This window comes from Hemiscyllium ocellatum, chromosome 24, assembly GCF_020745735.1.
Source record: "Hemiscyllium ocellatum isolate sHemOce1 chromosome 24, sHemOce1.pat.X.cur, whole genome shotgun sequence".
Taxonomy (NCBI): Eukaryota; Metazoa; Chordata; class Chondrichthyes; order Orectolobiformes; family Hemiscylliidae; genus Hemiscyllium; species Hemiscyllium ocellatum.
In genome coordinates, this window is record NC_083424.1 from 37,507,215 (window position 1) to 37,523,178 (window position 15,964).

General features: G+C 41.7%; 1 long non-coding RNA gene across 1 annotated transcript in view; it reads left to right on the top strand.

Moving 5' to 3' along the window:
• The window catches only part of LOC132827161 (uncharacterized), a 69,651-nt gene extending 64,048 nt beyond the window's left edge, over positions 1-5,603 (top strand). The window contains exons 2-3 of the long non-coding RNA XR_009645980.1: positions 1,129-1,293; positions 5,440-5,603. This is a non-coding gene — a long non-coding RNA (uncharacterized LOC132827161). The remainder of the gene's footprint in view (positions 1-1,128; positions 1,294-5,439) is intronic.
• The last annotated feature ends 10,361 nt before the right edge of the window (positions 5,604-15,964 follow it).

Consider the following 15,964-nt stretch of genomic DNA (forward strand, 5'->3'; position numbering starts at 1 on the left):
AGTTCAACAGGAATTTACAAAGGAGGTCCTCGAGAGTAGTAATATCTGGAGTAGTCCTGGTGCTACGAGCTAGTGAGGGCAGGAATAGAAGGATAGAGCAGGTGAATGCATAGCTGGGGAGCTGGTGTATGGGAGAAGGATGCATAACACTCACTGAAACTCAGGTAAAAGTTAAATGAACTATATTTAGAAAAAGCATCTTTCAAAAATTAAAACAAATCTCGCCTATTGCTTGTCTTAAATACGAAATGTTCGGAAGAAATAAAAGCAAAATCTAACTTAGATTTCCTTTTCTGTTTGAAATATCTGGTAGCTTTAAATGGCTTTATTTTAAATATAATCTATACAGTCGCAGTTCTGGCTTCAAAGTCACAATATAAATGATGCAGAAATATTCAGGAAGTAAAACCAGTGTGCTGCACTTGTTATCTTAATATATAAATGAACATTAGCAGAAGTGATATGAAAGTTTGAAGGCTCTGATACTAATCAAACACTTATTCTATTCATAAAGTGCTACCACATAACTGCTGTCCTGACCTTTTACATATCCACGTTATTAGTCACAAGGTACTCAAGCAGTGAAGCATTCCATTCCAGTCTGTGGCAGGATGGAGCTTGTCTGTTGGACAGTTTGTTAGAAGGGCTGCTCTACACACAACTTGTGAACTTTTGATGTGTCTCCCTGATCTGTAAAGAAATGCAGGGTGTGGGTTCAGTCAAAGGGACGGCTATTACCTCACCAATCACCAGAAACCCCGACAGGGAAATCAAATGGCCTAATTCAATGTAACAGAAACACATAAAAATAGGAACCAATCGACTCAGCAAGTACATTCCGACACTTAACATGATCATGATGGATTTGCTATCTCAATGCCATACCATTTGACATCATTAGCTTCTTGAAATCAACCTATTTCTCTCTTAAATCTATCATTGACTTTGCCTCCACAACCACTGAGTGAAGAAATGTCTTCTTATCTCAGTCTAATGTGGCCTACTGCATATCCGGAGAATGTGAGCCCTTGTTGCAATCATAAAACGTCATCCCCGATCCAGTCTGTCCAGCCCTGTAAGAATTTTACACATTGTAATGCGAGTTCATTTCATTCTTTTACATTCCAGGGAACACAGGCAGTCAACCTAATCTCTGCATATACAACAAATCTGGTAAGAGACAAAAAAAACTGCAGATGCTGGAATCCAAGGAAGACAGTCAGGAGGCTGGAAGAACACAGCAAGCCAGGCAACATTAGGAGGTGGAGGTACAACCCTTCTTCAGGAGTGAAGGTGGGTGGAAGGGGAGCTTCCGATTAGAGGGGGAAAGGGGTGTTGGGGGGCGGCAAAGTGGTGAGGTGGGGATAGGTGAACACAGGTAGAGTGTACGATCTGGTTGGTCGATGGGAGGAATGAATTTGGTTGGTGGCTGGAGGGAAGGGTTAATCAGCGGAATGGAAGGGAGGGGGAGGGCTGGGAAGGGAAGCTATTTGAAATTGGAGAAATCAATGTTGAGTTCTCCAGGCCGTAGGCTGCCCAGGCGGAAGATGAGGTGTTGTTCCTCCAATTTGTGGTTCAATTCATTGTGGCAATGAAGGAGGCCAAGGAAAGTCCTATTGGAAAGGATATGGGAAGGGAAATTAAAATGGGCAGTGACTGGATGGTCAGGTCAGCCCCTGCAAGCCCAGCTGAGATGCTCGGTGAAACGTGCCCTGAGTTTACGTTTGGTCTCCCCGACGTAGTGAAGACCACGTAGGGAATACCTAATACAGAAAACTAGGTTGGACGAGAGGCAGGTGAACCTCTGTCTCACCTGGAAGGACTGTTTGGGGCCTACCATCATGGGGCTCTGTCTGATCAATAAACCAGAGGGTTTGAGCTTTAAGGAGAGATTGATTAGGCTGGGACCTTTTTCCTTGGAACATCAGAGGCTGAAGGGTGACATTACAGAGAGTTATAAAATCATGAGGGGAATAGATAGGATGAATAGCCATTGTCCTAGGATAGGTGAGTCCAAAACTAAACACCACAGATTTAAGGTAAGAGAGGAAAGATATGAAAAGGATTTGAGGGGCAATTCTTTTCATGCAGAAGGTGGTGTAGGTATGGAACGAGCTGCTGGAGGAGTTGCTGGATGGCTGATACAATTACACCATCTAAAAGGCATCTGGATGGGTACATCAATAGGAAGGATTTTGAGGATAAGGGCCAAATACTTGCACATGGGTCTGGACCAGATTAGGATTTCTGGTCGGCATGGAGTACCTGGACTGAAGGGTCTGTCTCCATGTTATACAACTGGTTGACACTGAGATGATTCTAATTTTGAGATGGGATCCATCATACTTTACCTATTCCTGCCACAAACCTCGCCACGGCTCACATCCCTCAGGCCTCCATGATTTTCCACCCGCAGTATTGTCATAGAGTCATAGAGATGTACAGCACAGAAACAGACCATTCGGTCCAACTTGTTCACATCAATCAGATATCCTAAATTAATCTAGCCCTATTCGTCAGCACTTGGCCCATATCCCTCTAAACCCTTCCTATTCATACATCCATCCAGATGCAATTGTACCAGCCTCCACCACTTTCCCTAGCAGCTCATTCCAAACACGTACCACCTTCTGTGTGAAAAAGTTTCCCCTTAGGTCCCTTTACATTTTTCCCCTCTCACCCTAAACCTATGCCCTTTAGTTCTGGACTCTCCCACCCCAGGGAAAATACCTTGTCTAGTTATCCTATCCATGATTTTATAAACCTCTATAAGGTCACCCCTCAGCCTCCAACTCTCCATGGAAAACAGCCCCAGCCTATTTAATCTCTCCTAATCTTCCAACCCTGGCAACATCCTTGTAAATCATTTCTGAACTCTTTCAAGTTACACAACACCCTTCCGATAGGAAGGAGACCAGAATTGCATGTAATATTCCAAAAGTGGCCTAACTAATATCCTAGGTAAAAACTAATGTCCTCTACAACCACAATGTTACAAAAGCATATTTAACTTAATTTGACGCATCTCCTCTGATAACTACAACAATAAAAGAGACCACACTCACCTCTCAGATGACTTTTTAAATTAGATCACACCTAGACCACGTCTCCCTCTCCCAAAACTAAGGCCAACCCCCGAACTGTGTTATTTTCATTAAACACTGCTGTGGAAGACATGATGAATTATAATGTCATGTCTGATGGTCAGTATGTTACGATAACATTTTTGAGACACACTCATTATATCACCACTGAGTTAAAACACATGATCTGAGGGTATAAAGGTCTTGTCCTCCACTTTACCCAAAGTCATTTGAAGCATGGCATAGTACCAGAAGCACGATAATCTGTGTAACTTTCGAGCTCAATTCCAGCCCTGAAACTATATGCCTGAGGAATGAAATTTTTGTGTAGAGTGGCTGACTGTAAGAAATGTCTGTTGGATTTGTCAATAGAATGACGTCCACATCGAGTTTGTTACATTTTAACGGACAACATTAGCATTGCTGCATCAAGTAAAAACACCCAATGCGAGGCAAAATCATGTCGGTAGAGTCATGGTGCCTGTCGAATGATTGAGGAGTACATTCTCACATTGTGTAACAGTCTGTTCTAAGGCTTCAGCACCAAAATCCCTCAGTTTTCAAAGCTGACTTGTCACTTTTCTGCAGCAGAGACATAGCTGCGAGCACCACGATTCTGTGCAATAAATAACCTCTACCAGTGTGATAGCTTCAGCCTTTGTCAATTTAATTGCTGTCAAGGTAATAAGCAGGTAAATTATAGACATGAAAGGCAGTGAGTTTGGATTGGTATAAGTTTCTCAATGCAGAAGAAACCTCTAAATTTCCAGCACTTATGCAGTCTGAAAGTTTAGATCACTGAATCCAGCTCCTCAGGCACTTGGGGTAGAAGATAAGCTTCTCAGAGCAGAGAGTCTGGGATTCCTTGGGGCCTGACTGTAACTTCCAGAGAGTGTCCTTTTGTGAAGCTGATAGCTAGAGAGGGGGCTTCCAGACTCAGGTAAACTACAAATGGTATTTCCGAATGTAACAGCTTTGTGTTGAAACATGCCTAAGTATTCAGAAGTCTTACCTCAGAAGATTTGGGATTTGGAAGTGCCGGTGTTGGACTGGTGTGGACAAAGTTAAAATCACACAACACCAGGTTATAGTCCAACAGGTTTAATTGGAAGCACTAGCTTTCGGGCGCTGCTCCTTCATCAGGTGGTTGTGAAGTATAAGATCATAAGACACCAGAATTTGTAGCAAAAGTTTACAGTGTGATGTAACTGAAATTATATATTGAAAAAGCCTTGGATTGTTTGCTAAGTCTCTCATCTTTTAGAATGACCATGTTGGCTTCAGTTCATTCATATGTAAATCTCAGAACTTTTTAAAAGTTACATTCTCAAGTATCAACTATTAACAATAGCTGCCATGTTGGCCCAGATAATGCATTGAAGACGTGAGGTGCCCTGTGTGAGGCTGTCTGTGCCACAATGTTCAGACTGATTCTAATCTAAAAAAGGGATTTACAGAATCTTGCATGGATTCATGCAGTTTTGAGCAAAATATAATGTAATTCTGTGCCACAATATTTGGTATCTATTTGCATAGTATACTCAGAATGGACAGAGGGTTGATATCTGATTCAGTAGGGGAAGCTAGAGGAGTAATATAACAGATTGATCATTCCTGGGTGAGGAGCCTGAAACACTTCAATTGGTCTTTCCAATCCATTTGTTACACCCAGAAACCTGGGCAAGGTTCCTGGGGGTTTGCAGTTCTAGGGAGAAAGCGCAAAATCCTTAAGCTTCTGGTGTGGAGAATCAATTGGATCTCTTATCCCCCTTTGTTGATCACAAAAGGTTACTTTAAGAACAACCCTTTCCACTTGTGAATACCCATCTCCCAGACGTAAATTTTTTTTTATTTGAAAAGGTGTTAATTTAACAAGGCTTTCTTGAGTTAACTATGATTGAGTATATTAGCCACTAACTGTGAGAAGAATTGGTAATATAGTACATGTACACACATATACATAAGACGTTCATCCAAAAGGAGAAATATTAAATTAGACAGACATACAAGTCAGTCTCGGAATTATTCGTGAATAGTGGAGAATTGAACATTGCAGCTATTGCAATGCAGTTTACCAGAAGCAGGGTCCTTTTATTGTCTGGTTTCCTTTCATCTTGCTTTCCAGCGAGCTGGCTTCTAGCAGCAGAGTGAGATAATCATTTTGCCTGCAATGCTAGGGTGCTTAAGGAATAGTTTGCCCAAAGTGAAATTGAGAGCATTGCTAATGATTGAACCCAGGCTAGTACACTAAGGTACTTTAGCCCATCGCCACACATAAGATGTACAGTCCGAATAACACACTCCAGTAAATTGTGAAACTGATAGTTTAACCCTTGTTTTTGTGTATTCTTCAAAGGGAAAAGTGCAAAATGCGTCTGCAGGGATGGCGTGATGTTCTTGAGGAGTTGTCAGCCCTTCATGATCTTTGTTGTCCACAAGAGATCACAGTCCAGTCTGTTTTGACATGCAACTTGCCCCTTTGTTGTTTGAAGTTTCTTTTGCATCTTCAAGTGGGGCATTCCATGGGTCTTCGGCAGACATTCACTTAATTTCCATTCATCATAATTTTTGACTGTGTCAGCCCAATTTAAAAATAAAACAATTGCTAGAATTACAAGCTAAAAATGGCTGTATTACTTTGTGGTTCTGAGCCCTGGTCATGTCAAATTGAACAACACAAAATTAAGAGTGGGTTGTAATATCTCCTGTGGTCATTTTGATAAATTATTAATGTTTACTGGCAAACTCAGGAACAACTTATATTTGGCTATGTTAACATCATAAAATGTTTTCCGACCATCAAGTAACAATTGGATAAATTAGGACAGGTGACCAAAATCTGGTCAAAGAGCTGGATTTTTTCATTAAGGTAATGAGACAATAGAAATAAGATGGGAAGTCATTGACTTAGGCAGCCACAGACAGAGCTGACAAAAATAGATCGGGGCGGGAGGCAAAATAGTTCAGGAATTCACAAGAGACTACATATAGCTACTTGAAAACAATGCCCAAGAATAACTTTTGCTGGTGAAGAGGTGCCTGAAAATTAATGGGACAACAAAGGAATATGAATGTAGGATTAGAAGCAAAATGTTGAAAATACTCAGCATTCCAAGTTCGGAGTATTCAGTTTCAAAGAATAAACAAATTTATGTTTGACGTAATTATGAGCACTTTCAGGCAGATATTCCTATCAGACAATGGGAATTGAAAAGTCCACACTTTGAAAATACAGTAGTGTGGAGTTTGAAAATAATTTACGAGGATTATTTTCAAAGAAAGATTTTAGAATAGCAGAGGCTTTCCGGATTGACATGAAGTGGTTGTGATGAAGAGACCTATTGCACTGGAGACATTAAACAAAAATCACAAAGATTTGCAGATGCTGGGAACCTGAAACTAAACACAAATTGCTGGAGAAACTTAGCAGTTCTGGCAGCATCTCAGTGGAGAAAGAAGCAGGTTTTTTGTGGGGTCCAGTGACCCTTCTTAAGAAAGCAAAATAGATCAGAGATTCACAAGAGTTCTGAAGATGGTCACTCGATCTGAAATGTTGACTCTGCTTTCTCTCAACAGATACTGTCAGACCTGCTGAAGTTCTCCAACAATTTCTGTTTTTGTTGGAAACATTAACTCTGTTTCTCTCTCCACTGATGCTACTGAGTTTTTCTGCATTTTTCCATTTTTGTTTCAGAATGACAGCACCAGCTGGCGTTATTTTGCTTTTGTTTAAATAGAAATTGTTTCCATAAAACTATGTTACAAAGTTAATATTTGAACAATCTTTATTTTATCTTTACACTTTCCAATTTCATAATATTTTAGCGGGCAGTGTGTACTAACCAAACTTCGTTCCATAGCATCTTCCATTCCTGTAACTATTACCATCTAGAAGGACAAGGACAGCAGACCCACTCCCTACAAGTTCCCCTCCAAGCTGTTCATTATCCTGACTTGGAACTATATTCCAGACTTCTCAGTGTCACTGGGTCAAGATCCTGGGAATTTCATCCCTAACCTCAGTGTGGGTGTACTACTCACATGGATAGTAGCTGTACAAGAAGGCAGCTCAACTGCACTCTGTCCAAGAATGGATAATAAATACTTTGCTAGCTAGTGTCCCTTGCATCCTAGGAACAAAGAAGAAGAAATGGTGGACTTCCTAGTCAATGAGTGCACAAGACTTGGGAAAAAGAAGTTGGACTTAGAAATGCAAATGTCAGGAACTGGGTCAGAGAATTTTATATAAGGTATCAAACAAAATATAAAATAGGCAACTGATCTGATCCTGTTTCATTCCCACTGATTGAGAGAGATTATATTCTTCTCCCAGACTGTTCATTCAATGGGACGCAAGTGGGCAGTCCAGAACATCACTGAAGCAGTGCTGCACTGCACTGTCAGAACAGCCAATGTGCTGATGTGACTTTTTTTTATTTCAACAATATACTTTATTCATAAAATTATTTGGATCTCTTTACAATTGGTCATGCCATTCTTGTGCGCACGTTACATTTCTTTACATAGAGACATTGAAATTTATTTTCCCTGTATACAAGTCAGTACATTTACTATCCAGCTCTTCTGCTGAGATGTCAGTGGAGCCCAAATGACTGGGCCCCTTGTTCTTCTTAGGCAGGCAGATGTTACACGGTGGTCTTTCCCTACCGCGCCTTGGCGGCAGCAGCCCCAAGCTTCAGTGCGTCCCTCAACACGTAGTCCTGGACCTTGGAATGTGCCAGTCTGCAACACTCATTCGGGGTCAACTCCTTCAGCTGGAAGATCAACAGGTTTTGGACCGCCCAGAGAGCGCCCTTCAACAAGTTGATGATCCTCCAGGCACATTTGATGTTTGTCTCAGTGTGCGTCCCGGGGAACAGTCCATAGAGCACGGAGTCCCACGTCACGGCGCTGCTCAGGACAAACCTCGACAAACACCACCGCACTCCTCTCCAGACTTGTCCTGCACAGGCACATTCCAGAAGGAGGTGTGTGACAGTCTCGTCCCCCGCCCCCGCAGCCGCTTCGTGGGCAGCGTGCAGTGCGGAAGAGAGTCCGGGCGTACATAAAGGATCTCACAGGCAGAGCCCTTCTCACCACCAGCCAAGCCATGTCTTGGTGCTTGTTGGAAAGTTCTGGCAATGAAGCATTCTGCCAAATGGCTTTGACAGTCTGCTCAGGGAACCGCTCAATAGGATCCGCCCTCTCCTTTTCCTTAAGGGTCTCAAGAACACTACATACTGACCACTTCCTGATGGACTTGTGGTCAAAGGTGTTTTTCTTCATAAACTTCTCCATGAAGGACGGTGATGTGTAGATGTGACATCCCTCTCCCTTTCCACCTGAAAGTTAATGGTCTCATAGTGTTTTCTCAAGATCAGAGAGTACTCATTCAATCAGCACCACCAACAAGTACACTAACTAGCCATTTAGGCAGTTGAGTTTTGTATTATCTTACCTCCTGCATTATTTGGCTGCTGTATTTGTTTGACTAACAGCATTAACTGCAACTCAAAGTGACTCAGCGTTGGCCCTCCTGAACAATGTGACAAGAAGTTATGCAAATGCTAGTTCCATTTTTCTATCAGCTTTCTTTGTAAGGTACAGGCAGCTCATAGCAGCAGGTCAAGGAAAACATCCACTATCACCATGTTGAGTGAAGAGGCCAGAATAGTTCAAAACTCATGCCTGGGACCATCTGTCCTCTATCAAGATGATCCCAAGCGTCAGCAAGATAGGGATCACACATTAAGGCTGAAAAGAACTTCATAACAATCATGCATGGCTCTCTTATTTTCATTTTTATTCAAATGATTTTTATTTCATAGTAGTGTCTCTTATAATGGATAGGATAAATCCTTACAGAGGATTTCAAATCCCCCTGAGGAGAGTTAAAAAGTGTGGCGCTAGAAAAGCGCAGCAGCATCGAGCAGGAAAGTTGACCTTTTGGGCATAAGCCCTTCATTCGCCTGACCCGCTGTGCATTTTCAGCGTCACACATTGTGGCTCTGATCTGCAGCATCTGCAGTCCTCACTTTCTCCTTTCAAATCCCCTTTACAACCTATTCTACATTGGAGAAACCAAAGGCAGACAGGGTGAGTGCTTTGCAGAACACCTCCAGTCTGTGCACAGGCAGGACCCTGACCTTCTGTAGCTGGTCATTTTAACACAATGCTCTGCTTGCATGCCCGTGTGTATGTCCTCAACATGCTGCAATGCTCCAGCGAATCACTGAGCAAACTGGAAGAAGAACATTTCATCTTCAAACTAGGCACTTTACAACCTTCTGGACTTAATGCAGGGGAACCCCCACCCCCCACTGCAGTGGGACTGTCTGGTAGTTAGACACACCATTGTTCTGCCACTCACATTCTGATCACTTAAATCTGAACTAGCAACATCCTTTCTCCCACAGCATTCCATGCCCTTACCATTGCACAATGCTGTGCCCTCCACACTTTGCGTCAGTTTGATGAAGAGTCATCTAGACTCAAAACATTAGCTTGCTCTCTCTCTCTCCATGGATGCTGCCTGACCCGCTGTGACCTTCAGCATTTTTTGTTTTCAACATAGATTCCTACATCTGCAGTAATTTGCTCCCTCTTACAACCATTTCCACAACTGAGTGTTGGCTTAATAACAGTATCTTTACCATAGCCATGGAGAGGGATAGGAATAGACAGTATGGAAATGAGTTTAATCGGGGTAGGGGAAATTATACTGCTATTAGACAGGAGCTATGGAGTATGGATTGTTCAATGGGAAAGGCACAGCAGAAATGTGGAGGCCGTTTCAGGAGCACTTGTTGCGAGTGTTGGATAACTTTATCCCACTGAGACAGGCAAGGAATGATAAGGTGACGGAGCCTTGGATAATAAAAGAAGAGGAACTTCTCATTAGAAGGAAGAAGGAAGCTTACTTAAGGTTGAGGAAGCAAGGATCTGGCACAGCTTTAGAGGATTACAGGGTAGTTAGGAAAGAACTAAATGGACTGAGGAGAGCTAGGAAGGGGCACGAAAATCCTTGGCAGGAAGGATTAGGGAAAACCCAAAAGGCGTTCTACACTTATGTGAGGAATAAGAGAATGATCAGAAAGAGGGCAGGCTGATCAGAGTTAGTGGATGGAACTTCTGCCTGGAGTCTGAAGAGGTAGAGAAGGCCCTAAAAGAGTTTTTTTGCTTCAGTATTCACTGCTGATTGCTGACATTGTTGACAGTGAGAACATCATGAACCAGGTTAATAGGCTTGAACAGATTAATATTAAGAAAGTGGATGTTCTGGAAATTCTGGGAAACATCCAGATAGATAAGTCCCCAGAGCCAGATCAGATATATCCAAGGTTACTACAGGAAGCAAGAAATGAGATTGCTAAGCATCTGGTGATGATCTTTGCATCTTCACTCTCCACGAGAGTAGTACTGGATGATTGGAGGGAGGTGAATGTTGTTCCTCTCTTTAAGAGAAGAAATAGGGAAATCACTGGGAATTACAGACCAGTCAGTCTCATGTAAGCAAGGTACTGGAAAGGATTCTGAGAGATAGGATTTATGACTGTTTGGAAAAACATAGTTTGAATAAAGATAGTCAGCATTGATAAGATTACTTACAGTGTGGAAACAGGCCCTTCAGCCCAATAAGTCCACACTGACCCTCCGAACAGCAACCCACCCGGACCCATTCCTCTACACCTAACACTATGGGCAATTTAGCATGGCCAATTCACCTAACCTGCACATTTCTGGACTGTGGGAGGAAACCGGAGCACCCAGAGGAAACCCACGCAGACACTGGGAGAATGTACAAACTCCACACAGACAGTTGTCTGAAGTGAGAATTGAACCCGGGTCTCTGGTGCTGCAAGGCAGCAGTGCTAACCACTGTGCCACCCTGCCGCCCACATAGCTTTGTGAGGGGCAGGTCATGTCTCACAAGCCTAATTAAGGTCTTTGAGGATGTGACGAGACAAGTTGACAAAGGGCGAGCAGTGGATGTAGTGTATTTGGATTTCAGTCAGGCATTTGATAAGGTTCCCCATGGTAGGCTCATTCAGAAAGTTACAAAATATGGGATACAGGGACACTTGGCTGCCTGGGTACAGAATTGGCTGGCCAAAAGAAGACAGCAAATGGTATGGATGGAAAATATTCTGCCTGGAGGTTGGTGACCAGTGATGTCCCACAGAAATCTGTTCTTGGCCCTTTGTTCTTTCTAGTTTTTATAAATGACTTGGATGAAGAAGTGGAAGGGTAGGCTGGATGACACAAAGATCAATGGTGTTGGAGATAGTGTCGAGGAGGAGAAAGTGAGGACTGCAGATGCTGGAGATCAGAGCTGAAAAATGTGTTGCTGGAAATGCGCAGCAGGTCAGGCAGGATCCAAAGAGCAGGAGAAGGGCTTATGCCCGAAACGTCGATTCTGATGCTGCCTGACCTGCTGCGCTTTTCCAGCAACACATTTTTCAGCTTAGAGAGTGTCGAGGGCTGTTGCAGGATACAACAAGACATTGACAGGATGCAGAGCTGGGCTGAGAAGTGGCAGATGGAGTTCAACCTGGATAAGTGCGAAGTGATTTATTTTGGAAGGTCAAATTTGAATGCTGAACACAAGGTTAAAAACAGGATTCTTGGCAGTATGGCGGAACAGTGGGATTTGGAGTCCATGTAGATAGATACTCCAAAGTTGCCACCCAAGTTGATAGGGTTATTTAGAAGGCATATGGTGTTTTGGTTTTCATTAACAGGGGATTGAGTTGAGGAGCCGCGAGGTTTTGTTGCAGCTCTATAAAACCTTAATTAGACCACATTGGAATATTGTGTTCAGTTCTGGTCACTTCATTATAGGAGGGATGCAGCTGCTTTAGAGAGGGTGCAGAAGAGATTTACCAGAATGCTGCCAAGATTGGAGGGCACGTCTTATGAAGAGAGGTTGAGTGAGCTCAGGCTTTTCACACTGGAGAGAAGAAGGAAGAGGTGTACAAGGTAATGAGAGGCAGAGATAGAGTAGATAGCCAGAGACTTTTCTCCAAAGCAGAAATGGCTGTCACGAGGGGACATAATTTTAAAGTGATTGGAAGAAGGTGTCAGAAGTGGGTTCTTTACACAGAGAGTGGTGGGTGTGAGGAATGCACTGCCAATGATGGTAATTTAGATTAGATTACTTACAGTGTGGAAACAGGCCCTTCGGCCCAACAAGTCCACACTGACCCGCCGAAGCGCAACCCACCCATTCCCCTACATTTACCCCTTTACCTAACACTATGGGCACATAACAATACCTGCACATCTTTGGACTGTGGGAGGAAACCAGAGCACCCGGAGGAAACCCACGCAAACACGGGGAGAATGTGCAAACTCCACACAGTCAGTCGCCTGAGCCGGGAATTGAACCTGGGTCTCAGGAGCTGTGAGGCAGCAGTGCTAACCACTGTGCCACCGTGCCACCCACAAGAGTCTGAGACATTAGGGACATTTAAGCGGCTGCTGGACAAGCAAATGGAGGCAGTAAATTGAGGGGTGTGTAGGGTAGGTTGATTTCAGATTAAGATAAATGCTCAGCGCAACATCATGGGCCAAAGAACCTGTACTGTGCTGTACTGTTCTATGTTCTATATTCTACCTCTGCCTCCCAATCAGAAGGTACAAATCACATAACACCAGGTTATAGTCAAACAGGTTCGTTTGGAAGTACTGCTCCGAAAGCTAGTGCTTCCAAATAAACCTGTTGGACTATAACTTGCTGTTGTGTGATTTTTACTTTTGTCCAACCCAATCCAACACCAGCACCTCCACATCAAGTCAGAAGGTACAACATTCAATATGCAGCATGTGTATGTCCAGTGGGAGTGAGCACAATTGTGTTTCCTTGTCTTCCCACCCTCATCGCCAGTGCCTTCCCACAAGTGAAGAAGCTGTGAGAGCCCAAATGGCCCTCTTACATCTGAGCCTGATACCAGCCATTGGGATGGGCATGAGCATTGCAACCATTATCAAAATGTTAAGTCAGCTATGAATTATTTCACAAATTTATACCATTTATCCAAGGTATGAATGTCAAGATAAGAAAAATGAATATGTTAATCTTCAAAGTATCACCAATCATTTATGCCAATCCAAACTGAGTAGTACCATCCAACCAGAACTGGCATTGGATCTCAGCATCTAGTAAAAAACATATCGAATCCATTACACCCAACCCAGCAAATCTCCTTTCTAGTTGGAGTAGAGGACTTGTAATTGCTTTCTTTTCAGCAAAATATATTGCTTCAGAATGCTCCCGGCTAAGGATGCTGTAGAGCTTACCTCTAGAGTATTCCTTTGATAGAGTGGATCTTCTCATTAACATAATCAGTTTTATAATTCCTGTTTGATGTTGCCTGGGCAATGAGTTTCAGTTAATATAAAAGAGGAGGTTGGGGAAGTGCATGGAATAAAACAGATGAAACACAATTTTTAAAAATCAAATTATTAAAGGGGATACTGCACCATAAGACAGAACCATAAAGATATAAAAGAGCTACAGATCAAATGATGGGTAACAGAGAATAATAGAAGATGCCAGCAAAAGACAAGCCATAACAGAGCTGTTTAATTAGTAACTGGAATGGAAGCAGAAACCAAGAGAAACAGGAGAGATTTTATGAATATTCTTAGGATTACTTAATTAAGTTGCTGCAGGAACTTATTCACCAATCATGGGAAAGAAATCAGTGTAATCAAAATCTGCTCCCCGCCCACTTATCCACTCTTTCACTCTCTTCTGTCAGACAGAAGACATAAAAATCTGAAAACATGTACAAGTTAGATTCAAGAGTAACTTCTTCCCTACCATCATCAGACTTTTTAACAGACCTCTCAAACTGTAATGTTCATCTCCCTCTCTGCACCTTCTCTGCGACTGTAACACTGTACTCTGCATGCCATTCTACTACCCTGATGTGTTTGTATGGTACATTCTGCCTGTATAATACACAAACAACACTTTTCCTTGTGTCTCAGGACATGTGATAACAATAAAGCAAACAGGCAATAGATCAAACATTAAGTGAGAAAGTCTTTGAAAGTAATAAACTCTCATTGGAAATGTCACTAAACTTTTATTTTCTCAGGCCTGCCTTGCAGATTGTCCGGTCTCTATTAGTTGGTCCACAAAGTGACAGGTCAGTTATACAGCCAGCAGTTTGCCAGCATGACCAACCACTTATCCATGCCAAATGTGTCTTGTAGGTCTGAGACAAAGTCAGCTAAAGTGCGATTTAGAAACTCTAACTTCTGACAGTTCGCTGGGCTTCCCATGAATTATTAATATTTCTCCTTGCACTAGTCTTGCTAAAAGTAGGCTATCAAGATTGGAAAAAAAAATTAAAGAAATATTGCATTTATGTAGTGCCTTTGATTCCCTCCAGACATCCCAAAGCACTTCACAGTCAAATGAAGAACCTTTGAAATGCAGTAATTGTTCTAAGGTAAGGAACAAGGCAGGCAATTTGCCCACACAGTGAACTCCCATCAACAGTAATGAGATATTCTGATTTGGTGGTGTTGGTTAACAGACAAATGTTCACAGATCTCCTCTTTTTAAAATAGTGCCATGAGATCATTGTCAGAAAAATGATATCAGTTAAATTAGCCCATGGCTGAGAAATCTAGCCAGTTGATTAGCTTAAATGATTGATTATAGCAAACTTTGTTTTAACTGACACCTTATCAAATGACATCCTTGATAAACCAGTAAAAATGATATACCTCAAATACTGTGATCGATCGCCACATTCGAGTATTTATGCTGACATAAACATAACAATTTGGATATGGAAATGCCTTGCATTATGTTTTTATTATTTACTATGTGCTTTTACATTGATTTTGGGACGTTTGTTGATACTGAAAAATAGTTTATTCATATATTCCCAAGTCTAGATCTATTGTCTTTCCAATAAGTTGAATACTCTGTAGGCAATCTTTCATCTTCCAAAATAATGTGAATTTCTTGACACAAAATTCTCTGCTTTCACTATGTTTAGATGAAATGGTGACTTCAATGTAGCACCTTCATGTTTTCAATATGTGTTCCCCGGATTGGTTGTATGCAACTGGTGAAAGCTTCCATTTTAAGGTCAGTATTTGACCTCTTTAAAAACACTTCAATCCATGAAAGTCTCAGCTATTAAACTCAAATTATGGAAATTGAATATCGATAGTCTGTATTAACCATTATCTGACATTTATCGATGCAGCATGCATATAACTTGAACATTGAAAGGACATTCAGGGGTTAATACATTTTGTAACTTGTTGAAACAATAAAAAAACGTAAAACAAAACAGAGGATAGCTTCACCTCTACCCTTTCGATGTAATTTGTCTGGTGTTTAACAAAGCAGCCTGGTTTGCACCACTTTTAGCTATAAATCTAATAAAAATAAATATTAAGCAAAAGCAATTATAGTCTTTGTGCTTGGGTGCTCTGGAGGAACGTGAAAATAAAAGTCAAGCAATTGTATCAAGAAAGGTTTGCACTTTTTATATCTTTCTTCTAGCATGTACATTTCAATACTAACTATTTCAAAATATAATTGCTTGGGATAAATCCAGCTCTTGATTATCAACAGTTAAGTAAACATGTAGGTGTACTTACAATATTTTTTGGCAATATTTTTCAGAAAGATTTTGTCATCTTGTTAGTATTTATAAAGAAAACATGTTTTAAAGGGGAGTTAACATCAGCCTGTGAATTTAAACTGAAAATCCACTGGCATATGTTTCAATTATTTCAAGTCGCTGCGCTATTGTAAATAACAGTGAAATTTTGCAGTTTTTGGAAATCTGACATAAAGACAGAAAGTACAAGAGAAACTCAGCTGGTCTAGCAACATCTGTGGAGAA